At 42.7% G+C, this 26,832-nt stretch overlaps 1 protein-coding gene and 1 long non-coding RNA gene across 2 annotated transcripts in view; one reads left to right on the plus strand and one right to left on the minus strand.

Moving 5' to 3' along the window:
- CDH6 (cadherin 6) overlaps window positions 1-26,832 on the minus strand; it is a 106,987-nt gene that overhangs the window by 69,054 nt on the left and 11,101 nt on the right. The gene's annotated exons all lie outside the window — the stretch shown is intronic.
- Window positions 19,964-22,366, plus strand: LOC128139083 (uncharacterized). Its single transcript, XR_008234214.1, has 3 exons — window positions 19,964-20,206; window positions 20,308-20,388; window positions 21,930-22,366. It is a non-coding gene; the product is annotated as an uncharacterized LOC128139083 (long non-coding RNA).

Genomic DNA, 26,832 nt, shown 5'->3' on the forward strand with positions numbered 1-26,832 from the left:
CTCTGCATATAAGGTGTGCTCCCCTGTGCCCATAATGAGACTTTGACTGTAACACTCTTTGTCAGATGGGCAATTTTTATGCAGCAGAAATGTGGAAAAAGGGAAAATAATGAGAAGTAACAGCAAGGAGAAAGAGAAAGAGTGGCAGCAGAGAGGATCCTAGCTTGGCAGCACTTCAGAGCTGGGACACAGCTGGTTATCCAACTGTGAGCCTGGAACGCAGCCAGACGAGGAAGACTCAGGGCACACCCCCCAGATGTACCTTTTCACTGCATTTATATTAAGCTCGTGCCCGTGGCACTCTGACACATCGACTGGCATAGCAGGGGTCAGGTATTTTCTTAGGCTCCAGCCTGGCAAGGAGTTTGAGCGGGTGTCCCTCCCCTGTGCTGTCCGCTTGGAGCGGCAGGGAAGGCAGGGGACTGTGGGCCATCACGAGGGCTGTGATCTCCCTCTTGGTCACAGCCATCAGTTTTGTTCTTGAAGCAGCCCCCTCTTCTCAGCAGTTTTGCACCACAGGGACAAGCCCCGTGCCAAAACAGACAGCGTCAATTCATTAGTCAAGGCTGACTGAAATTCAGAGCCGCGTCTTGGAGGTGCAGCCCGTAATTTGGAGGCCTGAGGGAAACATGGGTGAGGGTGACTTTAAGCAGCCTGGCTTTCTGGCATGCTCTGGGGCTGAAGCAGCCCCTGACAAAGCCTAGGCAGTCCTGGGGAGCTCTGTAGTCGCTACAGCAGCCTGTGCTTTGCTGCTTAGTCTCCACCTCCCCAAATCTTTGCATCTAGAAGCAGCAGTCCAAGACCATCCTGGACATGCTCTCTGTGCTGATAATACAGGTGAGCAGAGTTGCTGGAGTTCAGCTCCTGTGCAAATGATGAAGTCTGGGGGAACGTGTCCTTCCTGGCGGTGTCTGGGGCTTTTAAGGCTCCTTTAACAGCTCCTTAAACAGACCCTTTAGTAAACACAGGGAATCTGGGAGAGTGATGGATGGCTCCCTATTCATATCCAATTGCAGCGTACAGTGTGACACACGAGTTGGTTTTCTCAATCATAAAAAAAGAAGAAAACAACATGCCTCACTGCTCTTGAAAGCTAAACTGGGAAAGAGAGCATTTTCACTTCAGTGGAGTTGAATACCCATTGAACTGACATGGTGGGGAAAGGGCTGGTCTGCGGTTCCTGTGGAGGCTCCCAGTTAAAAGGCACCTGAGCCATGTGTCCTGAATAAGCATATGAAGGAAAATGAGTTGTCTTCAAGCAAAAAATGGCAATGTCAGGCCTGCCTCGCCATTCCTTCTTAAATGGGGGAATACAATATATCATCCCCGCCTAAACTCTGCATATTGAGTTAAACCTAACATTTGGATTTATTAATAGTACAGCTTCCCTCCTTCATTCCCCTAGGATAAGAATTCAATCTTTTTTCCCAGGAGCTGCATTTTTATGCATACTTATGGGCAGACAAGGTTTGCAGAAGGTGACTCCCTACAGAAAATGTGTGGCTTCTTAATGTCAATTTGTTTCTGCATTTGCTGGAGGACCCTGTAGTAATCTGCATGAATCCTTGCTGTAAATTGATAACAAAATATGATGTCCTAGAAAGTATATGCTAGCGTGAAACATGAGGGAAAAAGAATCCCCGTTCCATTTAAAATTAACAAATTTGTTACAAAATGGAGAGATTTCCCTTTGTGTTCTGAAGTAATTTATAAGTTTGGGTTTGTTGTTTTTTTTTTTATTACAGCTGTTTGGTGAGTGGGATGGGAAAGAGACAGATAATTGATGAATGTGCTTTTTCTGATGTGGGGGGATGATAATCTTCCCCTTATGGCTGGGGAAGAAAGGGAATATTAATTGTCAGTTGGTCTATTGTGCAAAACTTTGACAAACTTCTACAGTGCGGAATCTATGCTTTTTGAATGTTTGTCTTTTTCTTCCCCTGGATATATGTGAACATAATACTTGTAGTTCTAGGTATGGCAGGAAAGATGTTAAAATGCAAAACTTCAGGAAGAAAATCAGAAGCAGAATGGGTCACCATTTTAATTCCGAACATTTCAGAGCCTTGGAGGGATGGGAAAGGAGCGGCAGACAACTTTGGCTCGGTCAAACAGAATTTCCCCTTGGGTTTCAAAGGGAGTGCATGCTGCCATTGCGTCTCTTTCAGCCACTGTGAGGGGACAGTACTGCATGAGCACTCTGGGTATCTAATCCTATTCCTCGTACTTTTGGCTAGGTAACATCAACCTTGTGGCTGTGGGTCATCTTCTGCCTTTTGCCTGAAGCTGCACTTGTTTTAGTCATGATTAGAGTTTTTTTCCTGAATTGCTTCTAATTGCACTTTAAGGCTGTTGTGTCCTACTTTATTTTCATCCTCATAGTAGAAGGGCAAGGTCTATAAATTCTATTTTAGACAAGGAAAAAAGCTCTGAACAATTTTTTAAACTGTTTTTCTTACTTGCTGTTATTTATAGGCTTGATCTCCAACCCTGTGCCCCAGCTCACCTCTGTACCAAACCACATTAAGTCTTAACGAGAAAATCTTTAGGGTGAGATCATAACAAATAAATAGCTGTTTACCCATGAGTCCTTTCTATTGTTTCTCTTTTTTGTGTGTATTGTAGTATTTCTGTGGCTTGATAGGATCAAAGTAGTCTGGCTTTTGTATTCCCATAGCTGGTCACAGGCTATATGAACATTTTTCAAATTCAACCTTCCACCCAGGACATGTACTAGCTCTCAAGGAGGCATAAAGGAAACATCCCAATCCAATGACTGCTGCAGATGTGTTCAATAAAAGAAGAGCTGTAACTACACAAATTACCTTTGCTAAGCTGCAGGGTGCTACAGAACTCCTGGAATGAGTTTCTCCCTGCCACAATTTTCATTCTCTCTGCTGGTTGTGAATGAATACAAATTAAGAAGAAATCCCTGAAAGAGGTTATAGGCCTATACAAATATCTTACAAGAGAATTGGGCTGCTCATGCAGCTTATTTTTACATTGCAGAAAGTTTTAGGAAGAAAGGGATGCTCCCTCTTCAGAAGCCTGCATGTGTAGGGCAGGAATGTGAGATGTTCAGCACAGCTGACTGGCAATTTCGTTACAAGTCTTGCAATAATTGATATTTTAATTAAAGCCCCAGCTCCTGGAGATGGGTGATTGTCGGAGAATCTCCATTTTCATTTAGGAAAGCATGTTTCTAGTCTGATGTTTGCCAAATAATATTTGGAAAAATAGCCTGTGTTGTCCTAGCCACCCCAGAGCTGGAATGCAAAGAAAGCCAATCTGTACTTAAAATGTGTTTTCATTGTTCGAGACAAAATACCTCCTGAGTGGAAAGCCAAACTAATACATGTTGGGGCCTGGCCCCAGACTTTCAAATGTGGCATGGGTAATTCTGGATGTTTAAATTCAAGATCTGAAACGTGCTGAGATTGAGAACAGCAGATGGAAGGGGCTGTGGCAGCCTGTTGTGGGGAGGAGAGTGGAGGGGGGTGCAAAATACCTGTTGGGACCAGGAGGAACAGAATAGTTGTAGCAAACTCTATCTGCTAGCTGCATCCCCAGGAGGAGCAAAATCATGGTCTCTGCCAGGGAATGAGAAGCTAACAGAGAAAAATTGCTGTGTTACCTTCTACTGAGGAAAACTGTTTCTTACAGAAATTGATTTACTTCATCTTTTGGCTCCAAAATGCCATTAAACAGTGTATTCAAAACTGCATGATAAAACGTGGGCCCTGGTTTCAGTCCACAGGCAACCCAGACTCTCTCCAGACCTCTATACCTGACTAAGGCTCAGCCCAGTTCTTTCACCAGTGGCATCTGCAGCTCTGTCGTGTTTTAAGAAATCCACCTGCTTCTCCTTCTCTGGCAGAGGCGCAGGGAGGAACTGGTGGTGTTTTGGCTTCGTAGGTATAAAAGCAAGATTTTAACTGTTCTTCCATACTTACAGGTCTGTTTTATTTCTCCTAGCAACGAGTCCCTCCTGCTGCAGAACCCTGGGAAATGAGACCAGGAGTTCACCTACACGAGAGATATATGCTGCCATAGTTTTTTTGCTGTCTGTGAATTTGCTATGCACAATCAATTTCAAAATGCTATAAAAAGAGCCAACATGAAAGAAATTCAAAACCCTTAGTGGAGTGTTGCCTTTAAAAATAACAACATTTTGGCTTCAGGCCAACCATGCTGAGAAAAAATGGAAGAAAAATTCTCTTAAAATATTTAACATTACACAGTGGATTATACTGGATTACAAATAATCAAACATGTCTGTTTAATTTAAAAAAGACATTCATGTCAAGTGCGGTTCTGTAGCTTTCATGTTTGTTTGTTACTACTCAATAATATTTTAGTAAAAGCCTCTTACTGGCCAGAAAATAATACTTCATTCTTTATTGGTTTTTGCCTTTTTCTTATATCTACTTTAATTCAGAGGATTTCTTGCAGGGACTTTGAGAAGAGTAGGGTGGAATCCATTTCCAATTAGCAAATGGTACTTTCTTCTTCCTTCCCTATCTCATGAAACATGTCACGTTACACATACAGGCATGGTCATGGAGTGAACTAGTTGCACCAAATCATTGGAATGAATATAACCAGTTTTACATATAATCTGCTCTGGCATTAGCTGACAGCATAGGTAATTTGATGCCTTTTTTTTCTCCCAAATGTGGCTGATAACAGTCTCCACTTACATAATTGGCAGAGTTTTGGGAACGAGCTTTATTAATTTGTCCTCTTTTGAAAGGATGAGTACATCAGGAAGGAAAAAAAAATGGGAGAAAGGGATGGAGTAAGAATGCTTATTATGTGGGGTTTTTAATGGATTAGTGACATTTGAGGGACAAAGGTTGAGAACTGCGAAAGCAACTTTCAAATTATGGAAGTGCTATTTGTCCAACCATTGAAATAAAATAGTCAATAGGATCAATTCTCCTGGACAGAGAACTTGGGCCCTGAAGCTGAGTATTTAGAGCCTTTGAACCTTTTCTCAGCTGCCAGCTGACCCTGGCTGTGCCAGAATTCCCCAGGCACTCGTGCTTCTGCCATCAAAGCCCTCCAGGTGCGTGCACTTCTGCTATTGAGAAAGGGCAAAATTATGCAAATCTGATGCAGGCAGGCAAAGTGGCAGCTAACACTTGGCACGATTCACAAGCTAGACCCTCCTTTTTCTATTTCCCCTCAGGAGCCTCAGCTGGGACATCAAAATGTGTCCACCAAATTGGAACAGCATTCAAGCCCTTTTCCCACCTCTGGCCACCATGCTCCGGTGGGGCTTTCAGAGCTGGGTTCTTTTCAATTTGTTGTGCTAAGGCTGTGTAACATATTCTAATATTCATAGCACCCAGGCCGTCCATCTGACTGCCCTAACCACCACATCTAAGCCTCCTCTCCAGCCTTTCTTTGGCCCAGTAGCAAAGGGAAAGGTTTGGCTTAAGTTCTTTCTCCTGTCTGATTGTTTTCCTTTTCCCTGCTCCTGCCTGAATTGATAGAGCATAAACTGTACCGCAGCTCTACCTTACACAACCAAACGGGCTCAGATGGGGGAGTGGGGTATTGTCCACACGTTCTCTCTCAGCTGCAGCTGTGTTGGCTTGAGAGGCTTTTTGTCACCAGACACTCATCTGTACGCCCTGCCAGGAGAGGAGGTTGTTAGCTGTACTACGCCTTAACCCATTTCAGTCGAAATAAGCTCATTGTAGCTTGCAGATCTCTAGTGAACCTGTACAGTCTTGACGCAAAGGAGGTGGGGAGTGCTCCCAGGAGCAGCTCTGTGTGAACAGCTCTGGGAAGGTGGCCTGCAGGTGGAGGAATGCTGCTGCCTCCTTCGCCAGCACAGCGCAGCCAGAAGAGGATGTAGGAACAAGGCTGCAAATGGGGGCTGATGCAGCTTCTGTGCGGAATAGATGAAGGGACTGAATTGCTTCTGAACCCCGTGCTTGCTCGTATTTCCTGGCCCAGTCTGCAAGATGCCAATTTAGCTATTAAGGTCTAATAACAAAATGGAAAGCTCAATTATAAAGGATGAAATGTTGCATTAGAGGTTAATAGAATGGTCTGATAAACAAATCAGTTGTTGTTATTTCATCCCCCGGTTACCAAATTACTGGTTTGTCAGTTGTATGCTTCCACCCTTCCCTACTCTCTATGTGTTTGTTTGTAATGCAGTTGCTTTATATACTATCTGTCTTCTCTTTGAAGATAACAAAGTATAACTAAGACTTAGCTATGTTGCTTTAGCTAAAATATCTCCTGTTCTTTTATCCCTCAAACCACATCTCTTGCTTCAGTCATGCAGAAATGGATGAAACGGGAATCAGACTTGGGGGATTTAATTGCAGTGCCAAAAGGCACGGAGAGCCCTGGGGATTTGGCACCCTCTTTTAGCCGTATGATGTTGACACCAGGGAAATTTGAGATGAATGCATCTGATAGAGCAGAGCTTGCACATCATCTCCATAAAAATCCCCACTCTTTCCAGTTTCACTGAATACTGTACATTTAGGCACTTCTGCCAGAGTTGAAAAGCACTTTATAGGCACTGAGTGGAGCCTTGCTACACATCTTTATGCTAAGTGCTATCTTTATTTAAAAGATTGAAGGGGGAAGGAGAAGAGGGAAGGGAAGCCAAGAGGGATTAGTGCCAAGAGGGACTTACAAAAATACTTGTGTGAGTTAACTTAATGGGAATTAGGCACCCAGCTGACTTCTGTGCATCCCATGAAGGCATCTAACTCCCATGGATGAACTCCCTCAGGGACTTTTGCAACTCTCTTGAAGTAACATTAAATCTTTGTAAATCTCATACAGAAGAGTGTGTCAAGCCTGAGCCAACTCCAACTGTGATTAGGGCTGAACATTTCTACCTCTCATTGAAGTAAATGGGACTTGGGGCTATATAAGAGGTCAGCCTATACAACTCTGAAGGGGATGACAGTGAGCCTAAATAATCCAGGAGCCTGCCAAACTAGTGCATTTGTTGGCCAAGTGTGCTCATACACAAGAGGCTCCATGTGCTCTGGCTGTGTGTCCAGGATCAGTATTTACCTGGCATTTAGGGTGGCCCTGGTTAGCCCCCAAAAGGCTAACAAACACCTCCATGGTGACTTGCACAGGCCACTCTGTAATGCAGCAGGAAATAAAATCTAGTTCATCTTACACCAGCTGTGGAGATAGTGCTTCTTCTTGGTGTAGTTAGTGCCAGGGTAGGGAAGGAGCTGAGGCAGTAAAGACTACAAGGAGACAACCTGCTCCCCCTGAAGTATTGAGATAATCTGATGGCTCTTTTGTGGCAGAGAGTTCAGAAATGCTCAATATTTGCAATGTTAAGGTTTTTTCTACTTCTGATCCTCTGATCTCTATGATTACACACGGCCTCTAAAAGCCTTTTGAATTAGAGGATATGTTTTAAAATCTCATTGTCTTTTCAAAAATCAAACAACATCTCCCCCCCCCCCCCCCAAATCTCAGCAAGACAACTGACAAATCCATGCTTACAGGCATAAAGTACAGAAACTCAGAAAGTACACAGACAATACAAAATAAGGTAGGAATTCAATGATATGTAGCATGCTGCACTCCCTGAGCACAACTATAATGCTAGTTCAGTATAGATGAGACACTGTCAGAGCTTTCAAAACCTCTTCATACATTTTAACAGTGTGCTGCAAAACTAGCAGGCTTGGCCCCAGTGCTGCTCTGATCACAAAGCAAAGAGAAAAGCAAGAGCAGAAATGAGAGCTATGTCTGCCGATACAGTGAGTGCTATATAAGCTGCTGGAGCACTGCTGATACAGGACTGCATGTAAAAGTGTGTGTGTTTGCTCAGGTGTGAATATATGTATTGCCTCCCTTTGTTTACATGGATGCTTTTGTTTCCTGTGTTTATACAAGCTTGTTTTAAAGGCTAGCACGTCTCATCTTTGAAGCTGTGAATCCCTCAAATTCCATCCAAGCAATCCACACTGCCAGCAATCCACAGCTGTACACAGCAAGAGCAAGTGAATAAACCAAGTGTGACTGGAAGGAAAGCAATGCTGCTTTGCTCTCGTGTGAGCTTTCTCTTTAGTCCTGTGAAGGACCCAATTTAGCAGAGCACTTTGCTTTCAAACTGTGTGCTTTTACTGAAGGCTGCTAGCAGACCTAAAGATAAAGCTGTACCTGAATGCTTTGCTGAATCGAGGCCTAAGCAGCACAGCATAACAGAGAAAATGTTGATCATTATCTAAGAAATGATGGGCTGGCATCATGCTGATAGAAGTACTTTTTCAGTGCACATAAAAACAGTAGGGATTACAGGTGAGGAATGGATTTCTGCATCTTATCTCTCACTCATTGAAATAAATGGTTTTATGTTTCCAGCAAGTTTATTTAACTTACTCGTTCCAAACAGGCATTTTGTGTTTGAGCCAGGTAGGGAAGAAGGTGAATGAACTCTTCTGATTGTTCTGCAAGTTCAGGGCAGCCTTAGTTTTTCTCCAGCGACACATCTCTAAGTGTGGTGGAAAGCTCTGTGTGGGAAGAAGCTTTGTACTGAGATGTTCCCTTTGCCAAACGGCAAAGAACATTTTGTCTTAGAACAGGTTGGCAGACCGGGAGAGAGGTGACTCTGTTTATCATCTATGCTGGAGACCACCGCACCTTGCCATTCCCAAAGCACAATAGCATTTCTGAAACTGGGAAAAGCAAACACTAGTCTGGTAACATAAATGTCTTCCCTGAGTTAACAATTTCCCTTGCAGGGAAAGAGAAGGGAGAGGAGAATTTGAATTTGAATGTGCCCCCCTGCACACACACACACGCATATATACCTCCTGCCAAAAGATGCATCTGGTTCTATAAAAATCCCAGATCCTCTTGCATGAATGCAATCTGAAGTCATAGGTTTGCATAAGAACCAAATCCTCAGCCAGAGGGCTGTGAAGTATCTGTCAGCTCGTCAGCTGGATACACAGAGCAAGCTATTTAGAGCTGATGTTGCTACTTGGAAGGCAGGGACTTGGTTATCTTTTTGCTTCTGTGCACCTGTGGCCTATCTTGCTTATTTCATAATGCTTCTACTTGCTTTTACTTCGCCTTGTTTGAGCTAAAGGCAACCTCAAAGTAAGCGGCTAACGTTTGGGTGCTCTAACCCTTGTGCGTGCAAACCTTTACGCAGGGAGAGTGGGGCAGGGCAGGGCCGAGGAGCCGGCTTGTGAGCCAGGGCAGGAGAGCCCTGCGTGGAGGAAGGAGAGCCCAGACAGTGTCAGGGAGAGAGGCAGGCACCAAAGCCAAGGGGAGCGCATCTGACCCATCAGACCTGCAGGGAGGTGGCTTGGGAAAGGTCTGCGTTTATGAAGGAATCAACTGTAGCGCAACAAGAGCCATATGAAATAATGTTAGGTGAGATTCAGCAGAACCTCCCACCCTTGTCTCAGGTGATGTGTCCTCTGCTTTAACTTCTGGTTCGAGCAAACTATAGGCTTTGAACAAAAATTCAGCCAAAACAATGCAGGTTAAGCAAATAGGCTTTCAGAAAATCAGAGTGCGTGTTGACCATATCATTCTGCAAATAACCACCTTCGTAACAGAGGGCAACGACACCACTGACTCTCTACCCTTTTAAAAAATAAAAGGAAGAAAATAAACTATGCTTTTCATCCCATTGCTTCTCGATCAGCTACAGGTCTCTGCAAACTGTTAGAAAGTTACTCAGAGGAGATGCTGCAATGCCTGTAATGCTGGTGCCGTTAGAGTCTCTTCCTAGATGCAGGTGCTGGCCAGCAAACTTGAAATTAAATCCCACTGTGATGTTCTTTTTCCTATTCCAGTGAAACAAATGGGATTGTGGTTCACTGCTGACTCCTTCTCAAAGCACGGTCTGTGACAGTGATCGTGGAAACGGGTCTGCGAGGCAAGCTCTCCCGTTCCTGCTCTGAAGTGCTCTAGCAGATTAAAAACAGTGGGATGGAGAAGGAGAGGTTGCTGAGCAGTTAATGGCACTAGAATGGGGAGATTGCATGTTGTGATGAACATTGCCATAGTTTGTGACCTTGCCTGGTGCATGTGGTGCTGATTATACAGAAGGATCAAGCAGATGTGAAGGAAAATTGAGTTTCATCTCCTCCCAGCTATCACAGGCCCTCTTTGGTAAGTGGAGGATTATGATGCTTTAGGAAAATAATGTATATATCTGTGTGTGGCTGCAATAACGATGGATTTTTTTCCCCAACCAAAGTAACTGTGATTGATGCAGCTGGCTGCAACCTATAACGAACACTAAGGTTAATTGGAGCCAAGGGCACAGCAGTCCTTAAGTAGCATTATTCTGTGGTGCACTCATGTGCTGTCATTAATTTTCCTATTTGTTTGACTTTACAAAAACACATAGAAAAAAAATCTGAAAAGAACAGAAAAAAGAGCTCAATTATACCTCTTACAAGGTAGTACTGAGGATGGGGAGGAGCTGAATCACCCAAGTACTTGATGACATTATGCTTTTGTACAGCATAACGCCTCCAGGTAACTGGAGAGCATAGTGTGCAGTGGCATTTGCTACATCTGTGCTCCTCTGTCTCTTCTAGCTGGTGCATTAAAAGATTGGGCATCATAACACTTCCAGGCCACAGCTATTTTATTACAGCAGAGTCCAACCTGAGTCAGAATTTAAACTCCTGAAGGACTGAAAAAATACATGGAACATGGGACTAGAGCCATTGTGCTGTGTGAGAACAAACACATGGCAGATGTGGTCTGGTATCTCTTCTCCGAAGGTGACCAGCATCTAGAGGAATGGTCAAAGATCCCAGCAATAGGCTGATATGGGGATAATCTGTTTTCCATGTGGGGATCCTAATCTGGTAGAGTTAGAGAATCTGAACATCTGAGGTATTATGGGCATTCCAAAAGCAGTCATGGGGACCCTGGGGCATTCTCAGTCTGCAGTTTGTGTCCACGCATGTCCCATTCCCTTCTGGACATTAGTGAAGTTGGGTTTAGCAGGATTATGCGTTGCAGTGGTTCCTGCAGTACCTATTCCTGTTACATGAAAAAAAACCCCAACATTTCCTATCCTCTGTATTTATACATTTAGGGGTGGGGCCACAAAGCTTAGAGTTGTGGGGTGTACTGCAAAGCAGCCGTCAGAGTGGAAGAAGGTAGCGGGAATTGCAACAGTGATGTGAATGAGAACCGATAAAACACAGATATCTGACAAATGATGTTTGTCTCTGCTGATGCCACAGTGTTGCACAAATATGCAAGACAAGTCAAGCCCATACGTGTGAAACATTATATACTTGTCAGAACACTTCAAACAAAAACCTACCAGCCTACTCCCTCCCCTCCCAACAAACAATGCAGTATAAGAACTTCTGCTTTATTATAGAAGTCAACAAGTCAGAAATGATTCATATTCTTATATAAAATAGATTTTTACAAGGTTTTGTCTGAATGAATGTTGACTGTCAGTATATGGCTACATTAGGATGCGTATAAGTAGAGCTTTCAGTGTAATGTAGTATCAAGGACATAAACTAAATTCAGATTACAGGGAAAAACAGGTCCCTATGATCTACCTGAAGCATACCTTAACTTCTAATACCTTTGCAAGATTTCAGGGCAATCAATAACATGCCAGGTGCAAAACCTACTGCCCAATTCATTCCATGATAATGGCCAAATTATGATGTTTGGCCATCAAAAATAAATACTCACGCCAAGAAAAATGACAAGTGTCTCTACTGCCTACGAATAACTCCGTACGTGTACTTTTTCACACTTGCACCCTTACAACATATTGCAAGGGCATGAGGGAGAGGAGGAAATGGGAGCGGGGGCAGGATTCCTGCATGTTACAGATACTGCTAACAGCTTTTTTTTATAGTCTTTCCCTAAGACCTTCTGGTTGCTGTATTTCGACCTTCTGGTTGCTGTATTTCATACATGAGAAAATTTCAAGACCCTTCCCTTGTTATCACTTACTCTAACAGCTATGTGTGCCCTGATGAGACTATTTTCTTGGACATATTCTTACTAGTGCTCTTAAACATGTATTTTGATATGCCTCTTTTGGCTCAACTGCAGCAAAAAACTGTAGACGTACTGGAAAGTAAGGACATCACAAACTTTTCCAGACTTTTGCAAACAGCTAGACTTCTGAAGAAGAGGAATTACTATTGCTTGGGAAACATGAATCCCTGCCACTGTGTCCAGTATTGCTTAAGTTTATTGGGTGAGCAATAACGTGTCAATGTCAATCTAACTAATAAGCAATGGAAAAGCTGGCAAGTAAAATTCAAGCTCCTGAAAATAATTTCTGAATATATTTCACATTCATATTTTTAATCACTCCTTAAAAGAAACCAGAATGACTGACAGGCTCATAATCCTTTTCAGTGGGCCCTAAAAAGTAATCAAGATATTAACTCTGCCCGTGGTGGGTTTTTTAGTGGAAACGTAGCAAGGAAGTAGGTAAAGCATAGGTACAATTTGAGGCAACGCATTCCTTAGTTGTTATTGTCATGTATTACAAAGACAGTAGAACAGTGTTCACGTCATGCAAGCATGTATTTCATATGGGGATATATTGACAGGGACATAAGACTTGGGGCAGTACATTACCACAGTGAGCAAGATCTTGCTTTTGGCCAGTATCAAACAAAACTATTTTATGATGCATTTTTCAGCGCATCAGCATGACGTTACATGATCCAGCAGAAACCATATGGTACAAACTCCTACACAGTTGCAAAGTACCTGGGATTCAAAATGAGTGCCACCAATCTTTTTGCCAATGCTTTGTACTTCTAGAAAGAATTACAAAGTTAGCATTGCACAAAAGCAGCACAGGGGAGCCTGACTCATTCCAAGCTGTGGCTTAAGAACAGCTTGGGGAGCAAGGGTAAGGTTAAAGGTGGCCTTAAGCCATCCTTATATACTACTAGTCCTCCGTCAGTTTCTGCCAGATCATACCCTTGATCTCTTCCTTTCCTTTATTGTAATGTCATTTACATTACAATTGTAATGTAAAATTGCCATTTTTAAGCTTCTTCTGCATCTTGTACTTCAGGTCTCAGGTGGGTTACAGGATGTAGTGAAGGGTGAAGTGTGCTGTGCACTCCTGCAAACTAGATGTCTATTATGTGGAGACTTGTGATTATGGGAGAGCTGGACTCAGTGTCCTGAATGATTCCTTCTAGTGCTATGTTCCTGGGAAATTCAGCAATATTTAGAGTAGCCTGAAGGCTATTTTAAGTTGTGCCAGCTGCTAAACACAGCAGGGATTCAACAGGGTGATAAAGGACATTTTAGACCAACTCCTGACTTATACTCTCTGCAGGGAGTGTAATACAGCTAGGAAAGCTCTGCTCAGTCTAAGAATTCACCTATTTTGGGATAAGCCTTCCAGGGCTGAGAGAGGGCAGATTTATACTGGAGGAATGGTGCCAATCTGCGCTAATGCAAACAGGGTCTGACTGCGGAAAGGGAATAACAATAGCAGAATTATTTAAGGCCAAAGATTGATATCTGCGACCTAGCTGGCTAGAGGCTGGGTTTTTTGGTATTTGATTTTTCATTCATTAAACCGATAACTTAACCCATTTTCAGTCCCTGTTAATGCAACTCAATTGCATGAGTGCTTTACCAAGCCATTAAAAGAACCACCTTATAGAAATAGATGGGCAAAATTGTGTCCGTATTACTGCACTGTGACTATCACAGGCATAATGTACTGAGCATGATATAGTGCTCCTTCAGTACTCTCGCTGAGGCTAGTAAAAAGTAAAGAAAGGATGGGATGTTCAAGGGAAAAATCTCTAAGCTCTGTGCTTTCACATGTGATTCAAAAGCCAGGATTTTGAAATGACACTAGCCAGGTATAAATTGAAGCTGCAAGAAGCAGCAGTGTGTCCAGATAAAAGCACGCTGCCTTGTTATATATATTGAAAGAAGGATACTGAGAAACTTGAGGAAAGAGTTGATGCTATCAGCCCTTGTGACTTCTTGTGCTTGCTATCTTGGTGAACTTTTGTGCTTGCCAGAAAAAAATATTCATCCTCCATGGCCTGCATGTTGCTAATATAAGTGGTGGAGAGGGGCCAAACCCACCCTCTCGCTCCTCACAGAGGGTGCAGGCTGATCCAATACATAGGCTCTGGAGCTCACCGAGGCAAGGGCTGGAGTCAGATGATGGAGGTATCTCTGTAGGGCTCAGACCAAAAGGTCACTCACAGCACCTCAGGTGGAAGTCTTTGCCCTCAAGCCTAAACACAGAGAGGTCTACACAGGCGCAGCCCTCAGCCCCGCTGGTACAAAGCCTGCACGCTTAATTTCTGCATCAGTGGAGACTGGTGTAAGTCCAGGCGATTTTGCACTGAACTTAATACTGCACTCTATCAGTACTAACTGCTGGTAGCGGCACGGCAACATACGGCTGGTGGCAAAAACCTTTTAAACCATTTCCACAGTACCATTCTGTCCCATGGTTGAATGCCTCCCCTGTGAATGTGCAGTGGAAAGATAGGGTATTTTTAGCCCCGCCGCCCCTGTGCTTACAGCCTTTGCTGTGTTCACCCTGTCTGTCTGGCAGGACAACACAGCCCTCCTTCATGGAAGGCTCCTTTTCCTCGGTCAAGTGACATGACCTGGCCTTACAATTGCCACAGCATCCGAAGTCCCGCAGGGTCACACCAAAGGTCTGTGGCGCCCGCGGCCTTCCCGGGGTGACTCCGGGCTGGAAACGAGCCACAACCCAAGGGGGAGAGTCAGGCCACCGAAGTCTGACTACGCTACTCTCTGAGGGAATTTGTTTCCCCTTCTTCACTGTTCTAGGAGAAAATCTTGCAAAACTAGACTCAGTAAAAACAGTGAAAAAAGGATTGGGGGGGGGGGCGGTGTTTTGTTTGGTTTGGGGTTTTTTTGTGGTTTTTTTTTTTTTTTTTTTAATTAAAAGTGGTGCTGCAGTGTCAGTTTGAACGAGGCACGTTTGCGTTTGATGGCAGGGCAGAATTTCTGGTCGACTTGTGCACAGTTCCCAGGCGGGAGGTGCAGGGAAGCCCGCCCCGGTGGCGGGCGCAGACCCCGTTCCCGGCCCCGCTCCCGTTCCCGGCCCCGTTCCCATTCCCGTTCCCGTTCCCATTCCCGCTCCCGTTCCCGTTCCCGGCCGCCACGTGGGGGAGCTCGAGGCTTTGGAGACGGGCGCCGGCCCGGGACTGAACTTGTCCTCCGAGTCGGTCCGCTGATACTTTAAAAAAAAAAAAAAATTAAACCGGTGCTTTGCTGGGATATGTAGCTCGGCAAATAATGTAAGGGAAGGAGGGAAAGGACCGCCAGTCTTTTTAAAAAAAAAAGAAGTGGCTCCTTCACTGATACACCTTTTAAACCACAAACGGCTAACCCTTTCACTGTTTCTTACTAAAGTATTTTGCTGTGACAAAAAAAAAAAAAAGTGGTTTTCAGAGCACTTTAAACAGCTCAGCTAGAAGCACAGAAATTAGCATGAAGTGAAAGACTGATGGGAGCTTAATACAGTTTAAGATTGTTATTTTCTCTGCCACAAGACACCAGGGCCAATTAACTACTTCCTATTAAGTCGCCTAAAACAAAACAGCATGCAGCAAGAAATAGTGGCCAAATAGTTATGACCGGACTGTAGAATGAAGAGAGACTGACTGTGAATGTGAGGTCAATAATTTTCTGATACCAAAATATAAAAGTACTATAGCGTGAAAAGGCAACAACTGGATGAAAGAATGAGAAGGGAAAATCACGCTCAGAACTGACATTATTAAATACTGCTCTCTTCAAATCCTACCCACTAAATGTGGAGCCTTTTGTTTGTCTAGATGTGCATCATATTTCATCGCGTAATTCTGCTACGCAAACGTATAGTGGAATGCATTCCTCTCTACTCATCTGCCAAATTCCAAACCGGTCATTTTTTTGTGAGATTTCTATACAGAACAAAGTTAAACATATACAGTGAGAGAAATGTATTTAGTTTTGTCTTTGAATGACTCAAAAATTGTCTAATCAGGATGTCACCAGGCTGTGATTATGTGTGTTTTATTACTCTGGATTTTTTAAAATTCTTTTTTATAATGTTTAATGTTTTTGGCATCTAAACAGTTGACATTGGAGTTGGCAGTTTGTATCTCATTGTCTGAATGGGAAAGAGAGTTAAAATGTCTCTGAAATGGATGAGCTAATGTTTACAGTTTCATAACCAGGCTGTTGCTTGTGCTGTTGTTTGCTCTTCAAGGTTGGGTTAACAGTCTAACTGCCATGGTGACTCTCTGGAAACAGAGAAATGCAGAACAGCACTTCAGCAACTGAAAAAGACAGAAACCTAGTGTTAGATTACAGGATACTTCATAGCAAGGCAAAAATTTTCGAAGAAATCCTGCAATCCCAGAGGTTGTGTTTATTTTCACATTGATGATTTACGATGACAATTTTCTCACACTTTGTAATGACACCTCAGGTAAACCGTCTTGCTCACAACACAGAACTTGGCCACAATGGGGAGAAAAAGCGCACTGCAGCCTCACAGGTACAGCCTGACAAAAATATTAAGATGCTCTGATACTTTTGGGTGCTAAAAAAGTAAGCTCAGAGTGGCTTTTCAAATGACAAATATTTTCCTGTGAGCCCAGGATGAGTCTATACATCAGTGGTTATTTTTCAACTGCCATTTTTCACAGTTCAGCCAACTTTGAGTTATTTGCATTGGAACAGTATCTTAAAAAGACCTAAAAAGGTGTGGGTTTAAGCTACATTGTAATGATGATCTCCCTTAAGATCATTGCATGTAATGATTAGATCTTCCTTAAACCTCTGAATGATAAGCAAGTGGCTACACACGTAAGTGCTTGAGACTATTTCTGTCTCTAAAAATATATCTGTGCATAAGTATTTGCAAGATTGGGCTCATCTGGTCTAACCTGCGACCACCAGAACTAATTTTCACTTTAGCTTAAATTAAATTCTTTTGGCACTCATGAGTGTCCTTTGTCCATTACCCTGATAGCTTTATCTTGCTATTACAAAAAGAAGCAGCGACTTTAATTGCAATCCGTTGTGAAAAATTTTTCAAACCCCAGAGACGAAAGAGGTTTGCATTGACCTCGCATCCACGTTTCGCAGCGCTGGGGAGCCTTCTCTCACACACTCCCGCTCTGGTCCAAACCTGGGATAAAGCGCTGCACAGCGCTTGCTGCCTGCGTTGTACGGAGTCATGCTCTTTGTCTGCAGCACTCATAAGGGCATGCCTACACGGCTGTGGAGCCGAGTGCGATGCAGAGAGCCCCCAGCCCAGGCAGGCGCTGCCAGCAGCCCCACCGTATCAGCACCACGCTGCACCTTGCCTCATCCATCCATCCATCCTGCTGACGGGCAGAGTTAACCAGCCCGGACGCAGCACGGGGCTGGTACAGCTCGCCTGCTGTTGTGGGATCTCTGACTCGACCCTTGCACGGGTACCGGTGAGCTCTGGGACCTGCAACGCAGCACTGAACGAACCCCCTCCCTAAAGATGTTCTTACCACCTCGGTATCAAAATCAACAGTGCCGCTATCAAACACCGCCTGGGAGGGACATCTGCTATTTAAATGTGTCATAGTGGATGAAAGAAATTGAAACACAAAACCCAAACACATCCCTTTTTCCTAATTTAATCAGTATTTTTAAGCAGTTTATCTGTTTATTAATAGGAAGGTTTTAAAACATTTTGCTTGAGCTGACATTCTTTAATTATAATTTTCACACCGCTGAATATGCAGTCACACCAGCAGAAGCTCTGTTGTGAAAGAACACACAGATTCAATCAGTTTCTTTCTCGGAATTTTTCTAACTTGGTCATATTTTTCCATTCATCATTATTTTTTTGTTTGCTTCTCACATTTCTTCTTAAATGGGTGGGTTTTTTCCTCTTACTCTGTTGTTCCACTTGAAAACACCAGGATTAGCATGCAGATGTTTTTTTGATCAGAGATTTTTTTTTTTAATCATTCCCCTTTTCCACAGTCTATTTGGGTAGCTGGGGATTTTTTGTTTGTTTGTTTTCGACCCTGTCTTGTTTTTGGTTTTTTTTAATGATAAATGCACTACCCTAGTCTTCTGAGTGTAAACACCTTCTGTTTGCTATTGTTTTCTTAAAACAGCATTTTAGAAAATTAACTATTTCTTCTAGTTAAATAGATCATCAGCTATGCTAACTATGCCAATAATCTAATATCTTCCATGTTTTTAGTGCTTTGCTAACCACAAAAGTTTAGGTCAAAGAGATATTGTTTTAGGAAGGTTTCACAAAAAAAAAAAAAAAAAGGATAAGTTTTCAGCATGTCTGTTATCTGTTGTAAAACTGTGCTGTAATACCTTTAAAAATTGCTTTTAGAATTCACGGAAGTTAGAGGATTTACTGAACACAGAGTAGGTGGAAGAGAAAAGTAATCACACTTCTTGCCAATAAAGACCAACTTTTTTCCTTTTTTATTTATTTAAAAAGAATAATGACCTCTTTAAATGAGCACCAGTTGGAATTTTGGCTGTCTTGTAACCTGCAGGCTAACGTTCACGGGAGTTGAATTACACTTAATTTTTAGAAAGCTGAGAGGAGAGAAAGACGTTCACCAGCTTAGCGTAGGGAAACTGCTATTGCATGTCACTTTAGCAATGATGGGCAGAAAGAATACAACCTGAGTTGTTACCATCCATGAAACTGGCAACATCCACCTTCATTAAATCTATATTATAAACACTGAAGAGGTTCAGAAATGCCTTCTCTCTTGCATTAGAACAAGTAATCAATGGATTTTACAGGGCTGGTATTTCAATATAAATTTTTAATGTCAAGAAACTAAGGTTGGGCAGGGGGGTGTTCTTCCATAACCCTGAACATTGCCAGTAACTGGGGTATCCACCACTGCCATTTAGTGGCTGTATACTTTTTTAAGAACTTCCATGCCCGAAGCACCCGTGGAGAGGGAATGTCACCTATACACCATCCCTTACAAGGAAAAGCAAAATTGCCTTCAATGATGTGTGCTGGGCAAGCTCAGAAATGCCATGAACTTCAGTTGTTCGGGAGCTTGGCCAAGTCAACAGAACATCCTGCTCATTTCCAAAGTTCATTTAACGCCTAAAACTTTGTCAGTTGATAATTCCTTCTCATCCAGAATGACCTCATCTTCCCTGGTGGGCAACGGTGATTGCATCACCACGTCCTAGCATCCCTGAGGAGCAGCTCCGGGGCAGCCCCCCGGAGCCTGGAGAGAGGTCAGTTCAGCAGAGAGGAAGCACAACCCACACAATTTAGTTGCCTTTTAGTGAGCATCTGCCACTACCTTTTCCATGCAGTGGACTTAATTCCTGAAAAGGATTATTGGCTGAAGTTAAAAAACAAGATGACATTGGAATGTGAATTATCCCTTGAAAGTTTTTCTACAAATAAGTAAATGCAAAAATCCATGGATGATGCTTTTTCCTTTCCTTTGTTGCTAGACACCTCATAAAAAATGGGAAATTTTTTTTGAGTAAGTTTTTAAAACAAGCTATCTTTTCTCCCATAAGATAAAGCAGGAGATTTTCTGTTACTTGTAGCTATAATCAGGTTAATATTACAAATTTGTTTTTTTTCCCTGCAATTCTATTTCTTTTTGCTCAAGTAATTAATTTTTTGTGACAACACATACTTCAAGGAGAAAACACAAGATGACTCTGCTACAGCAGTACAAGCAGAGCAGCAAAGAGGGGATTTTTTTTCCTCTCTTGCTCTGCAGTATGTAACTGAAAATGCTTTCGGGGTTAGTCAGCTTTCTTTAAACCTGTGGCCATTAAAAAGTGTTTTCCCAACCCTTCTTCTGTGTCCTATCATCACGAACAGACAAAGGCAGACGTGCCTGTAGCCCTGCAGCTCCTTTGCACTGATACAGCTGAAGCAAAGGCAATGGAGGCAAGGCATAAACCTCTTCCAAAAAAGGAGTGGGTGTTTGTCCAGAAGTCTAGATGTGTGCCATCTCCAATGAGGGACCTGGGTGCATGAGGTTACAGAGAGATTATCCTAAAGCTGCCTCCTTCTAGCTTGTAATCTAGTGATTTCCTATCCCAGCACAGCAGTTTATTACAGTAAGGACATAATTTAGCATCTCTCTGAACATACCATTATTACTGAATGTATCGTAATTAGTTCCTGCTTGCGAAGTACTTGCACACGGAGGAACATGTAAGTGTTAAGTGTTACAGTCATTATCATTCACCTTTACTTGATACATTTCTGTCTTATTTAGCCACTTGTGACCAAGGCATCTGCGCGTCTTTGGCCAGATTGTACGCGGGTGAGCCAGTGAGACCACAGGAACAGAGCGGTGGAGTCCTGAAATCTGCCTTGCTCCAGACAGCTGAGAGGTAAGTTTGCTGGTAATGTAATAAGCTACTAGTTAGTGAGGAAGTAATAAATTATTGCAATTAAATTAACTGTATTGCCAACCCTGAGTCTCCAAATAAATCATAAGTTGGACTGACTTAAAAATAACTTAAGATTATTCTATTTTTTCCCCTTGGTAGACTTCATGCTTTCAAGGTTTTCTTTATATGCAAGAGCTAGGAATTTTACTTTTTTAGTGATAATTAAAATCCCTGTATAATAACATCTTTACCTTAACAGGTCAGAGCTTAAAGGAAAACGAATGCTAAGAGTGGACAACAAGGAATGACATATGCAGTGGATTTTGAGAGGAAATAAACACCACCAAAATACTAAAATGTAAGGGCCTGATTCATTGCTACTAGTCACATAAGCTGAGAATAATTGCACTAAAATCTACGAGTAAAATCTCAACCTCCCAAACTCATAGAAGTCCATTGAAAATGTTGCCAGGATCTCCAGTGGAGAGGGAAGACCAATAATCCAATGTAAATAAGAGCAAATGTTGGTCCTGTCATTTGACCAGACAGTTTAAATGACAGAAAATAGGATCATGTCCTCAGTTGTTATAAATTTCAATTGTTTTTGCTTTGCTTTTCCCTTGGAAGAATACTGATTTACCTGTCTGATGAACTGAAACTTAAGGCTGAGCTTTAGGTCTGACTTAAATCTAAGTGGAAGAAAAAGGTGTCTGCATGGCACAAACAGCTATACGCATTTTAGATGCATATACATCTATTTGTGTGAGGGCAAAATCTGTTCTGTTTACGAATACGTGCTGTATAGTCTCTTTTTGCATGCCTGTGCTTCTGTTAAGGTGCATATCTACAAAGCACGAATAATCAGAGAATCTTCAAACCCCAGTGTCCAGGTCTGCAAACTCCTGTTCAAGTGAGTCGCTACTGGCTTCATGAAAAAATTTTTTTATTGCAAATTTGCGAATGATCTGCTCTGGGGTATAAAGACCTTAAAAGGTAGTGATAAAACACACTTTATTAAAAAAAATTGAACTCAGCATGAGTAAGGATTACTCATGAAAGGAAGGGCACTGACACTTAAACTTTGAGTTATGCAATTCCTTTTTAAAAACTGGTCTCTAATGGGTGGTTGCAAAACTCTGAGTGTCTTTTGTCCCTCCTTTCCCTGATCCCTCTCCATCGCAGAAGACGTTGCAAGTCAAAGTTTTAAGATTTAAAAATGTGGCCTAAATGCATTAGGTATATTCACTGCAGGTCTTTCACTGCATGACTAGGGTGTGGGAAAAGTGAATTCCACCCTGAGATAAGAGACTCCCCTGTCTGTAGTTCTCTGCAGATATGAGAAAACACAGGCTACGGGCTCTTTGAGTAACTCGGGGGCCCTAAAGTTCAGGAATCCTTCCCGTGCCTGCCTCCATGGCAAGTCAGCTACCTTGGAATGAGCTTTTTTTTTTTTTTTTCTTTTGAATCCCTCTACTGATGCAAAGCTTCTGCAGTGTAGACACTGCCAGCTGCAGAGGCTGAAGGCTTTTATTTGTCCACAGAAGAGATAATGGATAAACAGCAGCAATGAGAGTTTCTTCAGCCCACCTCGACAAGAAGCCTAGAGCTCATTTTGCAGCGCCGTCCTCCACGCCACTTCTGCTGCTGGCTCAGGAGCCAGTGCCACTGAGGTTCTCAACAGATGATGCTATTAATACAACCCCCTACTATTTATTTTTTTCTGTATGAAAGGGAATGGACATACTTGTTTTGCTTACACAGTCCTCTGAAGAGCCATTAGGTGGTACTAATGGTGCTTTCGACTGCTGGCATCTGTTCTAGCTGGGGTTTGAGTAGGGGCCTTGAAGGTAGAGGGCTTTCAAAAACCCATTTGCTTGCCAATCCCCTGAGGAATACCAGCTATGTTGGTATCAACATACTGAAAGATGTGTGATACCAGCCAGCAAGCCAGGTGCTCTCAATGGCAGCATAATAGTTTATTGAAAAAGACAGGCGAGTGAGGGTGAGCCATGAAGTAAAGATGCAACATTTCTCTTGTGCAGTCTTTTAAACACACTCAGTGAACTACCTTGTCCAAGCAGCGTTAGTTAAAAGCTTTTGGAGAGTGTTCTTTTCTGTTCCCAGATATCCCTCCCCCAGGGGCGTTTACCAATCCACCGTATTATGGGGAAAAGGTAAATGCTAAGACTCTCTCTTTTTCTTTGTGAAAATAGAGAGAATTTTAGAAGTAAAATATAATCATATTCTTTATAAATTCTCACCATTCTACATTTTCCTTGACAGTCCTGTACTTTTTTCCAGTGCCAGTGGCCTAAATAGTAATGGTGTAGCACAAGCCAGGCTGTCACATGCTACTCATCCTGAGCAGGAGTCAGGTTAAAATGCTCACTCCTGTGTCCAAAAGAACAGGGCTTGTTATTTTAATCTTTTAAGTTTTGGGGGTTTTGTTTGTTGGGGTTTTTTTTTTCTGATAGAAGAAAAATCCCACAGGCAAAAAAATATCCTTTCTGATGTGAGATAGTCCCACATCCTTTTCCCTCTTTGCTTATAGCTTTTAAAGAGATCATTTCTGCAGGAGCGAGGGTTCAGCTTCCTATTTTTGGCACAGTGTCCACACTTCTGACTTTGCATGGGAAGAGTTAGAGCTGAGAAAGCAAACCTGAGGCTTTATATTACAGGGTATGTGAATTGTGCCTAGAGCCAAGCAGCCAGAAGTGCAGGCGGATTGCAGTGTGTCGGTGTACACCCCGTTCTGCAGAGCGGACAACCAGCAGAAGGCTGCCTCCCTGAAAGCGTCCTCCCTCCCTTTGTGAAAACATACTCCCTCCTTTTGGTATCCTTTCAGTCAGGCAGAAACGATGCATAGCCCAAATGCTCCAAAGCATCCTCTGCTTTGCCGTCGCAGAGGCCTGTTCATCAGCTGGTAAAGGCGACAGTTCCTTAAAGTTAGTAGAGTTACACATGGATTTACTCCAGTTAAGGACTTGGCCCAGATTCTTTTTTTTTTTTTTTTCCCTTTTTTAATGTATTAGCAGATGGCAAATATGCACAGAGCACAGAAAAAATACTGGTTTTTGAGGGCAATGGCTGCTTGCAATGCTAATTTGGGGCTTTATGTTTATGCAAGCTAACCTGGAGGGACACATTTCAGAGCTGGGTTGAAGCAGCAGAAAGACTTGAGCCACGAAGTGCCGAGCTGGGTACCAGTAACCCATTTAAAGCTGGGGTGTGTGGATGCAGGGCTAGGTGTCTGCTCGTTCTGAAGAGATTCAGAAAATAAGGCAGGAGCAGATGTTAAGAGATCACAATTTCATGCATTTCCCTCATTCAGTCATGTCAAGATGATGCCACTTGCACAACGTGGACCTCAGTTCAGTCTCCAAACACCTTCATCGTGTGAAGGTATTTGGCTTTACGGTTTGGATTCAGGCCAGCTGACACTCTGCTGCAAGCTGATATCCACATGTTCTCCTGGAAATGATGTCCACATGAGAAAATCTTAGTGCATTGACGTGTGATGGAACTCAATTAGTAATGAGCATCCAAAAGTAGAGGTTGAGAGATGTGTATGAACCAGGTGTTGACAGATTTTTTTTCCATCTAGCAGTTCTTTTGATGCATACACCATGTCCGTATCTGCAAACTGTGGCATGCTGTTGCAGACTTGTGTGGAACAAAGCCAACATTTCCCACAAAACCCTGTCATCCTTGCTGCAGAAAGCAACCCGGGATAACCATAAAATACCTATTGACCGAGGCTGAGCGGCTTATAGATAACTAGGGCCTAGTTAGTGTCTAGTTCAGACTGTGCAGCCACAGAATAGGAATAAAATGAAAAACAAAGCAAAGAGGCGGCCATTTTCCTGGCAACAGTCCTACCCACAAATACAGCGGAAAGATGTGTCATACTGAGGGCAGAATTTATCCTGAAGACTGCTGAAGGCACATATTATGATCTCCACTGACCCCCAGGAGCTCCCAGAGATTGTTTTGTACCTCACTTTTTATTTCCTAGTTCTTTCTCTTACTTTCATCAAAGAATTGTGATATCCTTATGTTAGGTCTGATACCATGTTGCTCCTCCACATAAGATATTCTTATGCGTTATGGTCAGACCTACTTTTTTTTGTTTTTAATTTCTGATTCATTTAAGGGAACCAAGAAGCCATCGTTGGGAATGAAAATCACATTGACCTCCCCTGAAAATTCTGTAGACAGAAGACTTTAAAATCATTCCAGTGGTTATAGAATGAATCATAATATAGTAGGCATTCAGCTATTTTTTTTTTTGATAAGTGTGCTTTAATTGGACAAAAGCATAGCTGACATGCTTAACTTACACATCTATTACAGGGTACAACTCACTTAACCACTCTGTTCTAATATAATTTCCTGTGAAGTTAGCCACATTTTGGTCAAATAATCCTGCAGCCAAGACTGATTTCTCTGAACTTATTTGCCAGCTGGGACTCTATTAGGTTAGAGCATCGCTTCACGCAATTAGGACCTGTGGGCACCAATGTCATACAAATAAATAATAATATGTTGCTGCAGAATAGTTTGGATAAATAATTCATCACACAGATTAAGTATGAACTATTTGCTCGTGCTGTTGTTTGCTGTGTCACTGGCCACAGAAGTCCCATGATATCACTCCTGCTCTCTGGCTACATGGCTGAGGATTTTTTAACGGGAGAGTGAGGAGAGAGTGGGGGGAGCTGACTGCTCTGAGTTCCTGGGCATGTCCACTGTTGATAATTTATTCATTCATTTTCTTCTGCTTGCTTGGTCCAGTTTTTCAGCTCATGTTTATCATTACAGCTCCCTGAAGTCAATGGAACAATATTCATTTGTCCTCTTTTGACTGAGAATGTGACTAGATAAAATTTCAGTTAGAACTGAAGAATAAGATGATAGAAACCTTGAATGTTGCTAATCCTGAATCTAAGGGCCTTATTCCTTGCAGGTACTGCTCAGTCCCTGATTCAGCACAATCTTTTGAGCATTTGCTTAAATCCCACTGACAGTAATGGCCCACAAGCACATGCCGAATGCAAACGCCACAAGAAAATACTCCGATTGCGGTTCTCAGAGTCCCTCTAACAGCAGATCCTTGAAATGTGAATGCAGCCCTGAAACTAAAATTCGGTTTATCACATCCTGAAAAGCCAGGGAAATGAGAAATCTTCCTCTGAATGTGTTAATGCTCATTTTTGCTTTGAAGAGCCAGCAGTTTTCAGATTATGGCTCTAGTGTTTTAGAACTTAAAGCCCTCGAGTCCAAGACAAAAACTGAGCTATTGATTAAAAGAAAAGCCATGGAGATGTTGAGAGTTCAAATAAAGCGATGAAGATGCTCAAATATCGGCATTTCTTTTGAGCTTTTTAGTGTCTTACTGACTAGAGAAGCTCAAGAAGACAAAAATAACGTCTCCCTTGCTGTGAGCCAGCGGAGCTCATAGCCCCTAGCTGACAATCTTTTCCCTTAGCTCTACAGGCTACAACCACCACATCCAACCCTTGGTGAAACGAGTGTTAAATCCACTGAAGAGTATCAGAAATGGAAATACACAGGGGAAAAAAAAGAAAATATGCCATACAATTTTCTGAAGCAGCTGAACTTGAAGAAGACAAAGTCAAGGGGGGGCATTAGATCAATTTGAAAATAGATAACAGAACAGACCATTGTTATTATTTTCTACTTTAACATTAAAAAGTTAAAAAAAAAAACAAACCCAAATCAGATTTGCCAGAAGTGGAATAAATTCCAGTATGTTCCACTAAGCTGCACATCTTTGACCTGATTTTATACTCAGGAGAGCGAGCAAAGTTTGGCCGGCAGATTTACTCGTACCTACTCCTCACCCCCTTCCCACCTGGCAGCATGTTCCTTCCTGGGCTGCCTCTGTATTAGCAAAAAACAACAGCTCCTGCTCCGTTGCTTCCCAGAACGTAGCAGCAGGATCACCCTCTGCCTCCTCTCCTAGCAGAGGCTGCCCAGCAGTAACCTAATAAGGAGAGCTGGGAGGCTTATAGAAAAACATCACTGAGACAGACATGCAACTAGTGGCACAAAGTAAATGTCAGAAAGGAAAATTCCTCTCTGGGAAGGTACGTCAAGCAAGCCTTGGTCATGTACAGCTGGATTTCATTCTCTATAGTAATGTTAGCTGGACAACGTTCAGCTCCTGGGCTTGCAGATCTCAGCCTGACTCCACCAAGGACGGCTCACCCTCCATCCCAATGCACTTCAGGGACAGTGAAAAGCAGCTGAGCCCAGCAAGAGACAAAAGCCGTCATTTTGCAGAATCAAGCCCATCGCATGATACAAGAGACCAGTTTTCCCTCTGACACGTGTGAGGGGATGAGGTACTAAAAGATCACTACAACAAAATGGTCCCTGCAATGTTCACATAAGCAGTGTTTTAGAGGCAGCAGCAGTAAT

The sequence above is a fragment of the Harpia harpyja genome, chromosome 1, assembly GCF_026419915.1.
Source record: "Harpia harpyja isolate bHarHar1 chromosome 1, bHarHar1 primary haplotype, whole genome shotgun sequence".
Classification (NCBI taxonomy): domain Eukaryota; kingdom Metazoa; phylum Chordata; class Aves; order Accipitriformes; family Accipitridae; genus Harpia; species Harpia harpyja.